The sequence below is a fragment of the Brachyistius frenatus genome, unplaced genomic scaffold, assembly GCF_029030835.1.
Source record: "Brachyistius frenatus isolate BFR_SWC_R1_liver_20210118 unplaced genomic scaffold, ASM2903083v1 Contig_17, whole genome shotgun sequence".
Classification (NCBI taxonomy): domain Eukaryota; kingdom Metazoa; phylum Chordata; class Actinopteri; family Embiotocidae; genus Brachyistius; species Brachyistius frenatus.
In genome coordinates this window covers 5,351,655-5,371,645 of record NW_027210616.1, presented here as the reverse complement: position 1 = coordinate 5,371,645, position 19,991 = coordinate 5,351,655, and the positions used below count along the sequence as shown (strand labels likewise).

The window sequence follows — 19,991 nt, the reverse complement described above, 5'->3', positions numbered from 1 at the left end:
CTTCCTGCAAAGCCAAACCCAGAGGAAAGTAGGGCAACATGTTCTGACACAGGCTCCAAACTAAACCTCCCTGTGATGTGAAAGATTGGGTTTCCTTCGTGAGATTTTGTTACCTAATGGCTTTTTGGGAAGCCGTAGGGACAATGTAATGGACCGTGTAATGGATAAAGGATGGTACTGATGGGCATGTGTTGACTTAACAATATTGATCTGGAGAATTTATATTGATAAATGCAAAAGCATTTTACAGTTAAAAGCTGGTGCAGTTTTTGCGATTCTCAATGCTGAATAGCTCAAAGCAGTGAAGTAACAATCAGTGACATTTTCATGGAAACCAATGTGTTTTAATACTTGTTAACAGCGCATCATATTAGATATTATGAAAGCTTTTACATACTCTGCTCTGAACACCACTTGTGTAGGCATAGAGGCCGAGGCTTTGCCTTCAACATTTCCTTCAACAGCACCAACATTTGCTTGCGAGAGATGAGGAAAAAGCTGAGCACAAGAACTAAATTGCTATAATGAGCAGTGATGCCCACTAAGGTTTAGAACAAAAGGAGAAGAACACTGCATACAGACACTCAGACTTTATAAATCAAAGGAAAAAGATGCAACTGAGCTCAACCGACTGTTTGATTGAGAAGACATCTCCCGGGAGCTTAGTTCAGCAACAACTCACCAAGGAGCACCAACGACAAACAACAAAACACATTTTAGGCAAAGTCTTTAATTTAAACTTTAGAAGGAGTGGGATTACTCTGTCACTTAAGAGCACGTAGACGGACAGTTAGACAGATAAATAGATAACGTGCATCGAGTCCCAAGTATTTGATCGTGGTACGATGGTAGAGACATGGGAAAAGAGAGGAGAAAGACTGTGATGGATGACACAACATCCAGCATAGTATCATATCTCTGTGGATTAAATGCTCTGGGAAGTTGGGCCCGGAGTGTGCTTGTGCATCTCATTAAGCCCCATGAAGAGGAGGAGGAGGGCACATTGGAGCTGCTGCCCGGCCAAGTGCACGTACAGGCCATGTCTCGTAGCTGGCACTTAGACTCCAAAGGCAACCGTTTCTAAGAAGGATTGGGTTTTTATAACTTGTGTGTGTGTGTGTGTGTGTGTGTGTGTGTGTGTATATATATATATATATATATATATATATATATATATATATATATTTTTTTTCCTTCACAGAGTATTTGAGATGATGAACACTTCATCTGGACAGAGGCAGAAAAATCAAAGTAGCCCTGCTGGACTCCGCTGAGAGTTGTTTGTGAGAACGCTGTGTGAGATGTTGCACACGCTCATCGGCTTCAGCTTTGTGTACGTTTACCTGCGTGAGTGTGGAGTGTGCGAGCATGCGCTGCGTGTCATTCTTCCGGAAGGCAGTTTTAAAAACACACTATGCCAGATATTGGACGGCTACTGTATAATTTGACGGGGCTGTGCACAGAAGGCCGGCTGTGGTATGAGTCATTGATTACACATCAGCTTAGTATGCTGCAGTGCAGACCCCTACATTGGTGGAGAGGCAACCTGAAGCCCCCAATCAATAGCTGCAGCCCTGTGAAGCTTTCCGTCAGGTCCGGAGTGAAGGACTCCCCACCCCTCCTCTGGGCCCAGGCCTAACCTTTTGCAAAGAGAGGTGATGAAGAAGCTCATCATTTCTAATGAGGAATTAGGGATCGGGCCAGAAGAAATGACTGTCAGCACCACATTGAGGAGTCCAAAAGGTCTTTAGAGGCTGGGAAGTGCCAAACAGCATTCATTAGGGACCTGGAGATTTTTCTTGACCAGCACATGACCAGCACACGGCAGGGTTTAACAGCTGGGTTGAGAAGCCCAGTGATAAAATATATCTGTGTTCTTGTGAGACAGTTTTTTTTTTGATGTTGTGATTTGGGAGAGAATGAATATTGCTTTAAGAAAATCTAGTTGTCTTCTCTTGCAGAGAGGAGAATAATGCAATATCAAGAATTCTGAAAGAGACCTATATTTTAATGACAACTTTGAACCCAGGAGACACAGACTGACGATCTAAAATCAGAATTAATACAGCCTTCTTAAAATCACATGACGCATTTCATGTTGAAGAGATGAATCGCTCCAATTGACAGAAACATATTCACAGCTAATTAAAAACGTAATTGGGTGCATTTTAGCCATTTAGAGAAAGATAAATGTGAAATCATTAGGCATCCTCTGAAAACCAGATGTTCATTAAATTATGTCTATACAAATGCCATTGTTCAATAGATTGCCAGAATATATGCTTACAGTAAAATGCTGGGTAATTCATCCCTTAAAGCGCTTTAATTGATTTAGCCTGCAAAAATAACCCATCGCCTGCATGATAACATTAAAAAACCAGAACCGGCATGACAGTTAACTGTTATTTTCTCCCTTTCTTCCTGTTATTCTATACTGTAGCTCATCTATTATTAAGATCCATTTTAGGATCTTACATGAATCGTAAATGAATAAGCAGTCTGATTAATCTTAAGAGAGTAATCCAGTTGCCAGGCAATGTTGTTTTTAATAAATAACATCTGTAACCTAGTAATACTTTGGAGTGTTGTCTGCTTTTGATGCATGGTAGGCGAGAGACAAGGCGACTTTCTCCTTCGCCTGGCCTCAGACAAAAACCATCTCTGGAGAATGCAGCAATCATGCCCCAGTCTCTCTCTCTCAATTAGCCCCCACTGTGCAATTCATTGGGTTTGCTGGAACAGTCCCTTAACAATACTTACCATGCCTAGTCATTACTCAGTTCTACAAGATAGGGACCGCCATCTGCATATTTGGGAGACATAATGTCTGATATAAGTGATCCAAATTTGATGGCTCCTGATAAAGAATAAGAACATTTCCAAATTCCTCCAAACTAACTGAAAGTGGTTTCATTTCTTGTTAAAGCCACCTACATATTATTTCTTTCTTGCAGCTCTTGTCATGTTAAGCTCAAATGCTGGCCACAAAACACAAAAATATCTGTCTGGACTGCCAAGCAGCAGCGACAGGCTGGAAACACAAATCCTCACAATGTCTCACTTTTCCTTTTGCTTTTTGCTTTTCTGGCTTCTTCTGATGCAAAAAAAAAAAAAAATCTCACCTAACTATCGTACTTCATACAAACTGTATGTATTATCTGTTCGGAGACTAGATCAAAAGAGAACAGGGGTAACCACTATTTTACAGGGATAAAGGGTCTTGGACTTTCTGATATTATTCCTCTGTTCCGCTCCTGTACATTTCCTTCTTTTGTACACCCCTTTGGATGCCTCCTTTTTTGTGTTTTGACAATTATTATGAGTCTCAGTCAGAGACACCAGGAAGCCAACGCACAGACGTTTATGTACTTAATAAAAGCCACGCTGAGTAATTAAGTAATTTTGATTTCTCTGAAGGCTTAACAACAGCCTCTGCTTTTTTACATTAGACAACTGCAGATTGAACTAATAGTAATGCATGTGTCTTTTCCTTGGAAGGATGGAGGCAAGGTGACAGATGCTGACGATCATAGTTATGTAGACTGCATATTCAATTTATTAAATACAGATTTCTGCATTTGTGACTTGTATTTTGATTAGTCTCAAATGACAGACAAATTGTCCACTTTAAACACTTTAATTTCCTCAAAATTCTCTCCACAAAGCAGTCAAGTTGTTTGGACTGAAAACCTACAATTTATTCTCTGCGTTCCTGCTGGTAAGACCCTAAATGTGTTGCCATCAAAAGGGTCAGCAGAAGACAAGCTTAGACACCTTGCTCGAAACAGCTGCATCTATCTATCTATCTATCTATCTATCTATCTATCTATCTATCTATCTATCTATCTATCTATCTATCTATCTATCTATCTATCTATCTATCTATCTATCTATCTATCTATCTATCTATCTATCTATCTATCTATCTATCTATCTATCTATCTATCTATCTATCTATCTATCTATCTATCTATCTATCTATCTATCTATCTATCTATCTATCTATCTATCTATCTATCTATCTATCTATCTATCTATCTATCTATCTATCTATCTATCTATCTATCTATCTATCTATCTATCTATCTATCTATCTATCTATCTATCTATCTATCTATCTATCTATCTATCTATCTATCTATCTATCTATCTATCTATCTATCTATCTATCTATCTATCTATCTATCTATCTATCTATCTATCTATCTATCTATCTATCTATCTATCTATCTATCTATCTATCTATCTATCTATCTATCTATCTATCTATCTATCTATCTATCTATCTATCTATCTATCTATCTATCTATCTATCTATCTATCTATCTATCTATCTATCTATCTATCTATCTATCTATCTATCTATCTATCTATCTATCTATCTATCTATCTATCTATCTATCTATCTATCTATCTATCTATCTATCTATCTATCTATCTATCTATCTATCTATCTATCTATCTATCTATCTATCTATCTATCTATCTATCTATCTATCTATCTATCTATCTATCTATCTATCTATCTATCTATCTATCTATCTATCTATCTATCTATCTATCTATCTATCTATCTATCTATCATCAAGTCACTTCTATTGTGGAAACGACTGGGGACCTTTTATGAGCTTTCACTAGGTGGCAGTATAGTAACATAATAACCTATTGGCTGACATAAACCTGCATGCATACATCAAGATAAGAGCGATGAGCCGATAATATGGATTAAAAAGATTTGGCTGTTTTATAGCTGGAGCAGAATACTTAATTTAATGTTGCTTTAAAAAAAGAAAAAACAACAACTTCAAAATCAAAGTTTTAAATCATATGCTTCTGACTACGGTAATCACTTTTTTCCTCTTCCTGTAGATCACTGTGTTTGTCGATGCATTTGGAGTGGATGGAGTCTGGGCTGCAGCGGGTGGGGAGGGGGTGGGTGGGGTGATTGTGGTGGTGAGGTGGTCTTTTTTTTTTTTTTTTTACTTTAAGGATCTGTAAATTGTCCAAGTTGTGTTCTTTCCTCTGATACCTACCCACCTGAAACTGCTGTTCCTACACTTCACTGAAGCAATTATAGAGAAGGACTTTGGCAGATCAATGAAATCTCCTTTAGATGAGCGAGCCGTACAGGCATTTTGATCAATTCCAGATCAATTCCATTGTTTTGCTCAAACCTTGGCCAAATAAAAGTGGGACTTCGAGTTGAGAAGCAGCACCTGCCAATAATGATAACAACATCTCTGTCGACGGCTGCCTGTATCTGTTTTCCTGGCTCGTATCTGGCTACAGTATATTGTCTACACTGCACGGCTTAGCACACACCTGCTGGTCTGTCTGTCTGTACGTCTCCCCATCTCCTCCCATTCGAATGTGGAATAGTGACAGGTGCTCGAATGCAATCTGAGTTGGCAACTCACATCAGAGCTCTCAGTAAATCCTAAAGAGGAGCTGAAAGTCGTCATTAAAGAGACTCTGCATGGCTAAATCTGACAAGACTAAGTACCAAGTGTAATTGAGATGGCAGAAGATGGATTGATAGGGTAGCTGTAATTTCCTCCGAAACTCACTGTCATTGTACAGTATGTTCATTGTCAAAAAATACTGTCAGTATACATTTTATGGATTGCTGTGATGCCTCTGATTGCACTGTATTTAAGAGTAAAGAGGAAGGCTGTACACTTGATTTACAAAATCAGTAACATGTCACAAAAGGAGATACCATTTTTTTTTTGCTGTGGGTTCATCTGTCTTTCTCTGGGCAGAGGTCTAGTTGCTCAGAACTCACAATAACAGCTCTAAAATTTGATCTGGGCAAGAATAGGCCAAATCAAATGTTTTTTGTTTGTTTTCAATTAGCGAATGAGACTGTTTTCTCCACTGCAGACTCGCTTTTGAATGAGCCCGATAAAATGAGCTGAAAACTGCTTCAAGGAGCTTCAAAAATATTGACAACTACTTCAGGATGTTTTCTTTCTTTCTTTTTTTTAAATTTTTTTTTTTTACATCTTTTCTTCTCATCTGAAAGCCGCTTTTGTCGCCTGACAAAATGTTTTCTCATTGTACGACTGCTCCCATTACATGTGTGTTTTTTCTCTTAGATTTTAACCCTCTGGTCATGTGAGGCTCTCTGCTCTTTAGAAGAGTTACCATAACAAGTGCGAATGATGATTTCATACACTTGAAATGTAAACTCTGTTCCGATCACCACACAGACACAGAAGCCTCGCCTCTTCTCCAGTATACAAGGGGAGCACAGGCAATATTTGTAGAGTCAAGCATACTCATCCTCTACTTTGCACCAGAGCAAGTCGGGAGCTGTTAATACATTTTGGTGCTGCTTCAGCTCTCCACAGCTTTATGATAATATATTTCCATCAGCTGAAAACAAGAAAAACACATCTGAGGCCTTTAATAATGTAGACAAGAGAGCCACTTTGCCCCACCCGCACAATGCATCCAAAAATTTGTGTCAAATGCATGCATCTTCTGAAATAGCTTGGCTGCCAAAGCAGACTGAAAAATAAATATGTCAAATGTATTGGCGTTCTGTATGAATAATGGATATTCTAATACATTAGTGTGTTGTATTGTATTGCAAAAGAGCCATATGAAACATACATCATCTAATTAGACGATGTTCCCGGATGTGGCACAGCCTGTTATTGATCAATATGTAATAAGATCTAGTATCAATTAGTAATGGTCACGGGTAGAGATTTAGCAGCAGAAAAATGGCAAGTAAAGGTAAGTAAAATTGCAGTAAAATTACTGCGGCAGCAGAAACAAACAAATCACACAATAAAGATTTAAAAGTACCATTTAGAAGGCAGAATATTGAAATGTTTGGATTTACTATGCCATTATGCAGCTCAGCTGTAACCTCACTATTGATCAATGGAAATATATCTGCCTGGTTTTCTATTTACAACTATGCATGAAGACATTTCCATGTAAGAAGACACCTACGAAAAGGTGACAAAAATGTCAAACGATTGCTTCAGTAGCGAGAAATCCAATGATTAAAAAATGCTGGTTTCATTCATAATCAGTCATTCGTCTTTATTCTAAAAGGTATGTTCAAATGTTAGATTAAAAAACTTTTTTAGAACATTTGAAACGGCGATCAGATTTCAGGAAAATATGACACCGTGTCCCTGGATGACAAAATTATCAACTCGTCATACAAAGTAGGTGTTATTGTGTCATGAAGTGTTATTGCATGGGTTATACAATTTATGTAATCCGCATATTGAAGTCTATACTGTGCCTTTTTACTCCAACTGGGAGATTAATCCAGAGTTATATGCACATCTATCAATCCACTTGTAACCACAAGTCAGCCCAGCACAAGGCTCTCAGACGGGGAGGGATAGTAAACCAAGATTGGGATCTAACCCGCTCTGCCGCCGCCGGCGCCGCCGCTACCGCCGGTGGTGGTGGCAGGCAGCCTATCTCTAACACAGGGCCAGTACGTGTGTCCGTGTGTGTGTGTGTGTGTGTGCGTGTGCGTGCGTGTGTGTGTGTGCACGTGTGTGTGCGTGCATGTGTGTGTTCAGGGAAGTCACTGAAGCAAAGACAGAGCATGCACTTGAATGATTGAGGTTACCTGGGTGACCTCATAAACCAAAACCCGTGGCAGCCTCCCAAGGTGAACGCTGAATTATGCCGTCATTAAAGGACAGGCCCAGTCGCCAAGGTTAGTATGTAAAGTATAATCATCTTCCTCCCCCTTCTTCCAGTCACTCATTAGTCCCCCTCATGGGCCAACAGAGATTATACCTTGAACTTGCTTGACTATCACTATCTGCCCGCTGGGAATGGTTCCGCTATGGGCCATTTATATCCCCTCCCACAATCGCCAGCTAAGCTATAGGCCCCCACAGTTGTGCAGGTGTTGTGTCTGCATGTGCCTCCGACAGTCTGAGTGTACTTGTGTGTGTCTTGGAGACCGCACTCGGCACACAGATCATCGAGTTTGTCCCATAAAAAATTAGGGATGCTTTGACTCATTGCCACGTTATGTCCCAATTTATATAAAGACCACTGGGAAGAAGCCCACTGGCATTAGAACAATTTGTTTGAATTAGGATAATTTGTTTTGTTTCCCTGGGCACTCAAGCATGTGCAGATTCAAATCCTTTGTTTCCAAATAAGGTCTCGGTACCACTTTAAGTGCAACAATACCAACAACATCACGTTAAGTATGTGTCAAATCCAACTTCTATTGAAAGTAAAGGCAAAATACATATTGCAATTAAGCGTGGGGCACTTTGGGCACTTCATCACATTAGTATTCATACAGGATAACTAAGTTTAATCAAGCCCTGAAGAGCAACCAAAGGTTTTGTTTTCAGAAGAAAGCATGTGCAGATACAAATTAACCTGGCCATTCATCACATTAATATCCCTTTGTTTGCCAAACATTGACCAATCAGAAACAAGTGCCACTCAAAGCCACAGCAGTAGCTAAAAACTAAGGCATAGATTTTAATTATCAAGTGCTCTTTAGTCTCGCGATGCCTCTTTTGAATATTCAAAGGTGTTACCACGAGATGAGTTGTAATCTTGTTAAATACTGTCGCAGTAATGTGAACAGACTGTTTATGTTTGTATAAAGTGACAGTTAATGTTTATCCACTTCCCGATTTACTCCAGCCAATTGCCTGCTAATGTTGGTATCGGACGGTAAGAGAGGGTATTCATTTCAAAATTGGCAGTGACACTAAGCACACTTCAAGCTAAGAGGGCTTTTCGTCAGATGTACAGCTGCTAAAAAGTAACACATTCTAACTCAATTGATGTGTCTCCTTTGAGTTAGTCGTGCGTTGCCATTCCATTTAGTCCGTATCATTTTCGCTGCTTTGTGCAAATGGTTTTATAACAACAGAGAGCTTGTGCATCAGGTAACCATTCTGTTGTAGGTTTATAGCATCAGAGTCTTTGACAGTACATCTCAATCCCCTTAAGAGAATAAAGAACCACTTTGTTCCTGTACAGTTGTAGAAAAAGAGAGGATGATCAAGATAACGGAGTTTTTGCTGGACAGTGATAGAGAACCAAAAGGAAAGGTGTGTCACATCATACAACACAAAGCTTCATTGTCATAAAGAAAACCTTGTATTCTAATCTTTCTTAGTGTCTTTTTGAAAATGCTGCCTTGTGATGTGCTCTTTGTTCAATTGGATTAAAGGCAACTGACATGAGCTGTAAGGCAAAGACTTGCCTTTCCATGGTTCCAACAGGCTTTGATGTGCTAGTGTTTGAATGTCTTGCACAATAATAGAATATATATGCAGCTCTGCAGAATGTGCTGCTGAAGACTGACCCTCAAAATGCAAACGATAACTTGTTCTCTATCAGCGTCTTTGTAAAGATAAAAGCACAACACATTTGTAGTACAACGATCACTGGCACTGATCTCTTGCCACTGATGGCCAGCAGCTACACCACCCTTATTCACAGAGTCTTCAGGGCTGGACTGTGAACTGAAGCTATGGTCTGACAATTTTAATTGTAAGGACATTAGCTGTAACAAGCTACTAACCCACTCAGTGGCCATGTGTGTGTGTGTGTGTGTGTGTGTGTGTGTGTGTGTGTGTGTGTGTGTGTGTGTGTGTGTGTGTGTGTGTGTGTGTGTGTGTGTGTGCGTGCGTGTGCGTGCATGCGTGTGTGTGTGTGTGTTTCTGTTACGGCTCAGTCACAGACTGATATCAAACCTCACAAGAAACTCCAGTTCGCGCTGTTATTTTCCGCCACGCAATTTTCCTTATCTTCTTATTTCCATGCGTGCATGAATTGGAGTCAAAAAAACTTTGGATAAACATGAGTCTCTCACTCAAGTTGAAACATTGTCAGCTTACTTGGATATTTCTTCACTCCAGTTCACCCAGAGAAAGTATGAGTTTCTTCGTGTTCACTTTTGGCTCGGCTTTTACGTGATATCAAACTGCACTCTAAAACTCGCTTTGAGGTCTGTCTGAAGACGTCCTTAAGAACCACAGCCATCCGCCTCTAATGGGACCATACTTCTTTAAGGGGCTGAGGCCATTGGCTGCATAGCCTGCTGTGCTGATACTGTACTAATACTCAAATCTATCTAACCTGCAATTTCTATGGGAGCTTAGCAATACCAGACACCGCATCAAATCCCAATTGACACAGTGCAACAGGCCATCCAGTAATGATTTGTCGCACCTATCCTTAGCAGACACAAGCCAAGAACACGCTGGCTTTTCTGCTGAACATACAAGCGCATTAACACTGGAAGGCTCTCAAACAACAAGTTTCCGCACTCAACATCCTTTAATGCAAAGCAACACTTTGAAGAAACCCCGATACATCCAGCGGTAAAGCTGATGAATGGACGGGGGAAACAACCTCCACACGGGCAGCACTGAACAACGCCTGATGCCTCAACACCTCTCGAGAAACGCGCTCAAATCGCTGTAGGAGGATCCCATTTTGATATGCCGTCTTCCCGGGACGAATTATGCAACCCCTCTGTCACTGTCCCTGTCATCCGTTCAGGTGAGAGGATTGATTGCATTGTGCTTATGTGTTAAAGCTAAATGTTGTTAGGCAAGAGCAATGGATTGTTTCTGAGGCACTCTTCAGATCTATTCTTTTCAGTATGCAGCTCAGGTTTACCAAAAGGTTGGAAAAAACACTCTGTTTGTGGAGGTCAAAGCAAGTAGTTACACCATCTTAATTGCCAGTGACTTGAGAAATGTGTCAAATGTTCTAAAGACCCTGCGGGATTTGGGATGCTCGAATAATGTTATGATATCAAGGGGGTGATTGTGAAAAATGACTGGCTGTATCAAACTTGCATATGGATTTATTCCCCAATGAGAGACTTGCTTATTGCCTCGTCAGTCTGATTGGGTCCAGTTGAGAGAACCTTGGAATTTTTCTGACTTTCATTTACTCTGTTAAGGGAATTTATTATTTTTGTAATAATCACTGAATTTGTGATATTGTATTTTTAGATTTAGAATTCTTCGTATTGAACACAGAATAGTAATAAAGGTGATATTTGAGCATCATTAGAGCGTGACTGATACTGGATTTTTGGGGCCAATACTGGTAGTAGAGAGTAAAATATTCTGATATGATGTATATCTCTATGTAAATCTTTATATATTTTTATGTCTGTATATTTATTTTTTGCATTTAGTAAATTTGTTATCAAATATTTGTGAAAGTTGTGCCAAAAATAAGGAATTGAGGCAAGATATTTTACTGTTTATTGTCAACAGTAAACAAGAAACAGTAAACTTCACTGGGAGTTTAATGATGGCAAAAACATTTTAGAAAGAAAACACACACACACACACACACACACACACACACACACACACACACACACACACACACACACACACACACACACACACACACACACACACACACACACACACACACACACACACACACACACACACAAATAGAACAATTCGTAATTTACTCTGAGCATGAGCTGATAAAATCTTATCAAAAGTGAAGTTATGTTGATTGAACACTTCCTAGAGGATTAAAAGTAAAGTTACAGCAGTCGCACATTTCACCCACACCAACATGCAGTGTGAAGTCCTTTCACCCAGGAGGTCCCTGCACTCGGACCGGACTATAAATGTCATAAAAATACAATTGTCACCATTTTTGAAAGGATTTACGACTAAAATGGATGTAGCATTTCTTGAGCTGCATCTCTATGGCATCAACATGGCAGAGGGCCCCGGCCTGAATGGTGTGTGTGTGTGTGTGCGTGTGTGCGTGTGCGTGTGCGTGTGCGTGTGCGTGTGCACTGCATCTACTTCACCTCTTTGGTCTGTTATTGCAGTAACTAAAATTGGAATTCACAGTTAGATTAAAACTTGGTCCCAGCTCGACTCTGTGGGCAACTGGTTTATAGAGGTGAGTGAAGATAGTAAATAGAGGGTTGATGTTTACCTAAGTTGTGCTTGCAGCCCATAATGGGATGTGAACCACATATTCCAGGCTGCTGGCTCTTGACTACCAAGAGTTTGAGGGGGTCAAAGGTGGCAGATCAATGTCTTTTTTTTTTTTTTTTTTTAATTGGTCACACAGGAGATAGACGTTTTCTTATCTTGAATCTTGATGTTTGCAGGTGACTCAGAGTGATAAGTTTGGGAATGTCACGGATTTTTGTTTCGGCCAGCGTTCCTGCGGGGCAGTTGAAAACACTGCTGGTCCTGTGGTGACGATTCTGGACTGTTCTTGAACAGACGTGGCTGACATTTTTAGTGCCTTTTCACTTGAAAAATAAAAAAATTACAATTTTCTCTGAAATATGTGTTTGCCATCTAGTAATGTTTATTCTATATTAAAAAGCTCCCTCCAATGAAAATCAAGTTTGAAACCCCGCCAACATGTACATGTGGTTCTTTTATATGCTAGAAGACTTATCATGAGTGAAATAAGCAGTCAGCTGCATGGTGTACCACCGACAGTTTCCAAAACACAGATTCAGACAGTCAGGGTTTCATAAGTCATACAACTAAGGAACCAATCCTGTCAACCTACGGGATCGGACTTTTTGTATCATTGAGCTGCAGGCCAGCAGCTGAGGGGTGTGTGGAAGTATAGGCAGGGGCTATCTATTCATCGCTCTATGTTTCTTTATTAAGGCAGAAGTGCAGTTACATCTAAGCCACTTGAAGGCATTGGGGCATTTTTTTCATGCAAATGTTCTAAATATGAAATTCTGATGAACAGACATGAGTTTTTAGGGGTTTAATCAAAGCTGGGAGAGGAACTTTAATAGAACACATTTCCTTTTGATTTTTGTAACATTTTATTTGAATTTATACAACAAAGGGCAGTGGCACGGACAAACGTATCAGGGGAATCTTTTTAGGCAATCACTGTAATCAAGCCCTTTTAGTCGCTCTTAATGAGACCTCTATACTTCTCACCTGGTAGTTTGGCCTGCTCTTCTTGAGTAAAATACTTAACTTCTTTCCGGTTTAATGGGTTGTTTCTCCCAACTGTGTGTTTCAGATCTTTCAATAGATGTTCAGTTAAATTAACATCAGGACTCATAAAAGGCCACTTCTCAACAGTTGAATTTTTTTCTTTGGTACTTTAATATGTATGTTTTGATTGATTATTTCTTGGAGCTGCCATGAGCTGTAACTGAAATGGAGCTCTCTTGACACTGGGCAGTATGTTTCATGCCAGAGTGCCTTCTGATTTCATTGAGCCCTGCACAGATTCAAGGCATCCTGTGCCAGTAGCAACAAAGCAGTCGCATATTAACTGGGTACCCTCCATGTTTCATAGTGGAGAGAGGGTGCTTTTCTGTGAATGATTTTTTTCTTCTTCTTCTGTAAACATAAAACTGATGTGACTTACCAAAAAGTATAATTTTTTTTTTAATATACCCAAAGCACCTTCTCCCAGACTGTGACTTTTGTCTGTCTGGCTATTTATGTTTCTCTTTCAAAAGTGGAATCTTCCTGGGTCTTCTTCCATGGAGGCCACTCTCACTCAAACAGCAACATATGGTGCCCCTGGTACTGTTGTACTTTGATCTTAGAGGTCAGCTTTTTATCTAATTTGAAATTTTACTCAGTTCTATTTACACCTTTCAAACTCTCCTTCTGTTCAATCGGGGTCAGTTTTACTTTTGCATTCAAGTCCATGGAGGTTGGCTCAGTCTCATGGACCTCAACCTTCCTAATAATATTAGCTGTTGTGGTCACAGGAATATCAGGCAGCTTGGAGAAAGTTTTGTAGCCTTTCCCTTGACCATGCTTAGCTATTAATTTCTTCCATATTTCCATGGAAAACGGTCTCATTTTCTCTCTTGTCCATGTTTGATGTCTACAGAGTAATACCAAACTGCACAATGAGTATGTTTCTTCATTCAAATAGTCTAAATGTGTTCAATCCTATGATTGAACACACAAGTGATACTAAGAAATATAAGAGTCAGCTTCAAATATCTCTAAAATTCAATTATTTATGACTAGTTTGAAGAGCTTTCAACAGTTTTTTTCCAGGATATTTTGTAAGACCTTTATAAAATATAATAAATACGTACATTATTCTAATGTGAATCATGCAAATGCATGTGACCAAAGATCTTTTAATTTGAACACTGTCCAGGAGGAACAGACCATTAAAGTACCAGCACCTTTAGCCCCATCTTTAATTTGAGGGAACTTTCCCCTAAAGCTCTTTTGAGCGGACCTCAATAATCAGAGGCAGTTCTCACTGAGGGACAAGGAACTCAATCAGCTGCTATTTCCTCAACACCCTGTAGGAAATGCTTCAAGACAGAGAAATACATTACATTTTTCTTGATCTGATATTTAAGAAGTAAGAATACCGTTACTCGAAAGGGAGTGAGGAAAAGCTCCCCCCATAGTGCAAAAATATATTGCCAGCTATGACTCATTGCAGCTCAGTGTAGAGCATCTTTCTAACTAGACCAAGTCCAGTACCTTGCTTTTTCCTGCTGAGCAGATTAACCACAAGAGCAACAAGAATAGTTTTACTGTGAAAGGTCATTGCAAAATCACAGCCAAATGGGCAGAGTGCTCAGAAGGCCATCGCTGTTAACCCACTGCTGATGTTTGGTCACAAGAAACAGAGTAAGATGTGCTACAATCTAGGGATTATTGTTGCTACATCCTTGAAAGCATCAAAGTGTTTCCAGAGAAGTCATGGTCTTGTCCTCAAAAGGGCCGAGCAATCATTGTAGCTCAGCTTGTGCCATGTTAGTTTTTGAGGCATCAAACTGTTGGCTGATGAGGTGTGGCTATGAAGATGAAGGTATGAGATGTGCTCAGCCTAAGAAAAATGGACTGGCCATAATAATTGAGTGGCCACCAGCACACATGAATTGGAAGTGCACAGATATGAGTGGGTGAGTCTCGCAAAGTCATGTTAAAAGGTGAGGACTTTTTTCGGTATGAAGACAACCATTACAATTTAACATGAGGCTCGTGACAGGATCCTAAATGTTTTCAATCATGCTAAAAAAAATAAGTACTTCCCTTGGAAATTGTCAGCCTTACTTGTCATGTTGGACAAGCAAATGTTTGATCTTCTTTGAAACAATGCCTACAGATAAGGACAAGGGAAATTAGCATAGAAGGAAAACAAGAATCAGAACTTCTAAAGGCAAATTATTTTCATCTCTGCATTGGATTCCACAAGAACATGTGCTTCCCAAGAACAAACCGCTGCCTATATTTGGTTTATACAGTAGTTATTTTATTTATTCATCAATAATTCTATACCTTTTGCAATTTTTGATTTATTACAATGCGTGAAATTTTATTGGTATTTATATTGAACCTGCAGACATGAATCCCCTGGCGAGTGTAGATTTTGTTACAGTTATGTGTGGTTTGAGACGGTCTTTATGTAGAGGAAGTCTGGTCGAAAACATGGTATTCACTCCATGTTAACAGTCCAGCGAGAGATATTTTTTAAGATACAATGCATTAGTTAGTTCTGTTGTTTGGTCAAGTTGAGAGATAAAGATAAGGGGCTTTATCTTACACCCGCCGCAAAGCTGTGCCAAGTGTCTTTGATAGTTTTAGACTGAAGTAGTTTTCATTTTTCCGTTCAGCGCTCAAGATATTTAAATGGCAAATACGCTTGTGCCCATCTGAGTGCCCATGGTTGTGTCAGTCTTAAAATGAGGTGTGGATATGGGTATTGTTGACACATTGTTACCCTGAGTTAGCTGAAGGGGATTGGCCAAAAGATGCCTGGTCTTGAATCAATGACATAGTATTTAGTATTTTAATAGTGTATTAGAAAGTAAGTATATGTGTCTACATAGACAGGTGCACTGCACTATGCTTGTTACACACAGAGACATGCAGCAGCACACACACACAAGCAAGACGTTAATATGAAAAGATTACAGTGTGAAAGATTATTTTGTGTACATCAATCTGCGAATGAGCCGATCCGTTTCCTCTGCAGAGAAGCATTCTCTTCTACTTCTTTGCAAATTCGCCAAGGTGCAAGTGCATTTAGCTTCTGAAAAGGATTGGGATAGACACATGATTGATTTGATTGGTCTGATTGGTTACGGCCAAAACACACCTATGATTAATTAGTAGGCTGAGTACAACCCTTTTGAACCATGTGCCTTATTTTGCGCTCAGATCATACGCCATTAAACTTGAAACATAAGGATTTGGACACGACTTGGGAAGTATTTTGTGATTCTTACAGTTCAGTCTAGAGATCAAAGTGGGTTACTTCTATATTTACAAATGATCATATATTTGAAAATGCATTTTTCATTGGTATATCATGATGCACATATTTGTCAACTGAACTGACACATCTCTCTTCCTCTCTCTCTCCATGCTGTTATGTCCCAGAGTTCAAGTATTGACCACAAAAGGTATTAGAATTCAACGTTTTTAAGTTGACTGTTGACTGACGGATGGCATTATTTTATTAATGATTTAGCACTGAACTTTGCATTGTGCTGACACCAGAGATGGGGTAGCTAAGCTGAGAATTAAGCCCCAAATCCCTTCGATTCCCCCTGGCTGCCAGTCTGCTCATCACCATTACTTATTCACCAGAAATAATAATTTAAAAAAAAGGGGACTTCCAGTGTGGTAGCAGCCCTCTACATACACTATATCCTCCAAGTCCTACCTACCTGTTATAATCCTGCATAATGGAAAAATGGAATGTCACCTTGTGTGAGAGGCAGCTGATATCTTTCAGCGAGCAGAAAAAAAAGTCATTTAGCACAAGTGCAGATCACATTTAATTAGACGAGAGGATTTAAATTGCCATGCATCAAACACTACGGATGACCAAAACGGAAAGAACTTGGGCCACGGGCCAGATTCCATGAGCTCCTCCATAACCCATCAAAATCCCCTGAGCTACGGGGGTCAATAAGTTAGAACACAGCCGCCTTAATTAACAATGACCATAGCTGGGAGGTGCCCAGAATTTCAATGCCGGCCACCTGCATTCCTGTGAAATATTGAGAAAATTTACAAATGAACAACTTTAGTTATAAAATAATCATTGTTGTTTTGTTCAGTACAAGGTTTCATTTTCAAATGTCTGTCCAGAAATGTGCCATGAACGATCCTCCTGCATGGGCAGCATCATCAGAGGATTATACTGCAGTAACTCATTACATGTTCAAGATTGATATCTCCATAAGGCGCCTCAGATCAAATGAGTTGAATGTTTCTAGTTCACTAATGACTCTGGTCTAGGTGGTGGTAGGGTAATGTTTTGATATATGTTAACCTGTCAGAGTGGGTGAATATTTTCACCATTTAGCTTCCACCTATTGTTGAGGAGTGATTTCACTTTCATTATGCTTCACAGAGACATCAATAATGGCCACACAGCTGTCGGAGTCCATTAAGACACATCTACATGAGGATGGGAGCAAATATTCATAGGCATATCAGTTTTCTAGGAACCGCTTGGTGAGATGGATTGGAATGACACAAAGATGAACTCCCTTTTGAATCCATTGTGAGATGGGAACTGCCACATTGGCTCAATGTAAAATATCACCCATGCATGTGCGCACTTATTGAATGTGATACATGCACACACTTAGAAACGTATCTTTCAAGTTTTCCAATGTGGAATTTTTTTTAGACTGGAATTATGCTTCAGTGAATGTAGAGATATTTGTTTGCTGGTTTACTTTACTGCACACTGTATACACACCTGGATGCTCAAACTGATTACGAAATTAATAATCATATGAAAAAAAATTGAAAAAAAACCCCAACAACAACAAATCAGTCAATTGTTTAATTATATTTGAAGTACAGACACAACATGCAACACAGTCCCAATACATTTTACAACTACAAAGAATACATGGACCAGAACATACAGCAACCAAATACAATGATAATATGTGCTAGTTGTGAATGGGAGCAACAATTTAGAGAGCCTCACATTTTTTTTTTCTAAATTACTTTTGTGGTCACTTGTTTTGTCTTCCTTCACAGTATTATTTGCATTCCTCCTGACAGATTAGGGAAAGCCGGTATGTTGGTCCTGTCTAAACAGCTTCTGCAAATAGTACAGAAAGTAGAAATGATGTGACACCTTACATGGTGCATTTATTGCTCATTCCTTTCAAAGAACTGAGCTCTGACAGTACACAGCCACTGGCTGCGAGAACAGCTGGAGCTGCTGTGCATCTGTGGTGGCTGCAGGCTGGGAATATGGTTTTGGCAACTATACTGTGACTATCTACAGCTTCTATTACTATTAGCCAAGGAAGCATTTTTAACCACAGGGGTACTGCTGGACTGAACAATAGTTCAGGTCAGGAATTAGACTCCATTTCTGTCCACCTTTTTGACATGAACCACTTGACAGCAAATGTTTTGCTCTACTAGTTGATATAATATGTAGCAGACTAGTTATAGTTTGTCCACTATGTTTAACTAAGAGGTAAATTATCCAAATTGCAAAATACAGACATTTGGGATTGACCAAGAAGTAGCTCTCCTGTATACTGAGTTTCCAAAACATGTTATGGCTATGGGTGCACCCTCAAAACTCAATGGAATACAGCAATTGTAGCAATTACAGATGTTAAGGGCTGGAAAAACTAAAGTTAGCGACACTTTTCAATAGGAGAATGAGAAAGAGTTTCTCAACGAAATGATTATCCTTATATTCAAGTTTCAAGCACATCAAAGTAGAAAAAAAAGAGGTCACTCATAGACATTCATTGACATTGTTCAGAAGCTACAACAATGTAAATATAATACAAAGTCCAATGAGCACTTCACAACAAAAAGGTCACAATGTACACTGGTGTCCATAAAGAAAACAACACACAAATTAACTGCACAAAGTATAATATGAAGGTCCAAAAAAAGGCCTCTGTACAAAACCTTTAACTCACAGCAAATGTTATTTAACCCGTGCCAGCCAGTTAAGGAAGTCATTGCAAATCTACTTCAGAGTAACCAGTGTGTGTGTTAGTGTGTTTGACTGACCTGGTCCCTTACTGGTGAAGACGTTGCTTATTTTGCTGCATTTAGCTGCATCTGTGGTAAGAGCCTTTCTCTTATTTATTCTCTCCCTCTCTGCCACCTTTCCTTTTTTCCTGATTGTCCATTTCACTGAGCGACGTAAAAGGTTTTGTGGAGAGAAGCAGGTTGACTGCTGCTGCTATGTCCATCACCAAGAGACATGAGGACATGTTTAAAAAAAGAAAAGAAAAAAGAATGATATAAAATAGATAACAAATCGACTCTTGTGCAATTGCTTGGCACGCAAAAAGCAATGATTTTTCATTAGGAGCATAATGCTTTGTACAATTAACAAGAACTTGCCTCATTGTTCTTCATTCACATCTGTAAGATACAGAGCAAAATGGCCAAATTGAGTTAGCATGCACTGACATCACTGCCTTGATAGTGCCATAGCCCCCAGCAGTATCCACATAACGAGAACAATCTGCTTGATGGTCTAATGATTACTGCATATTGCTTTGCATATACAAGCCCTCAATTCAGCCATACATGTAGGTGCATGCATTACACTCGCATTAATATTAAAAGGCCTTTTGCTTTCCTTGTCAGCAAATAAAAAAAATAAAAAAAAGGAAGGGAAAAAGAATGTTCCGCTCCAGTATTATACTGGATCAAATCCCAGAGGAAGCAGTTTCGCTACAGTGACCGAACATCCCAGCCCACATCCAGGTGTCCCTGGAAGCACTGGTATTGACCATCACAACAGTGCTGGGACGAGAACAAGCTTCCCTGTGGGGCCCAGATGAGTAAGGAGCTGTCAAGCTTGGCTCCCCTCAGTGGTAATGGACCCCCTGCCTGCAACTATCTCCAGGTCTGCATCTACCCTCGAGCTCAGTTCTCCAAAGCTCTAGCTGTAGAACCCAGTTTCTAATGTGCACTCAACAAAAATACAAATGCAACGCCTTTGTTTTCGCTCCCATTTTTCATGAGTTGATAATAAAAGAT

The 19,991-nt window shown here is 39.5% G+C and overlaps 1 protein-coding gene across 1 annotated transcript in view; it reads left to right on the top strand.

Moving 5' to 3' along the window:
* The window catches only part of polr2g (RNA polymerase II subunit G), a 125,618-nt gene extending 107,199 nt beyond the window's left edge, over positions 1 to 18,419 (top strand). The window contains exon 9 of the mRNA XM_069694563.1: positions 18,409 to 18,419. The gene's annotated coding sequence lies outside the window, so the exon portion shown is untranslated. The remainder of the gene's footprint in view (positions 1 to 18,408) is intronic.
* Positions 18,420 to 19,991: the final 1,572 nt, after the last annotated feature.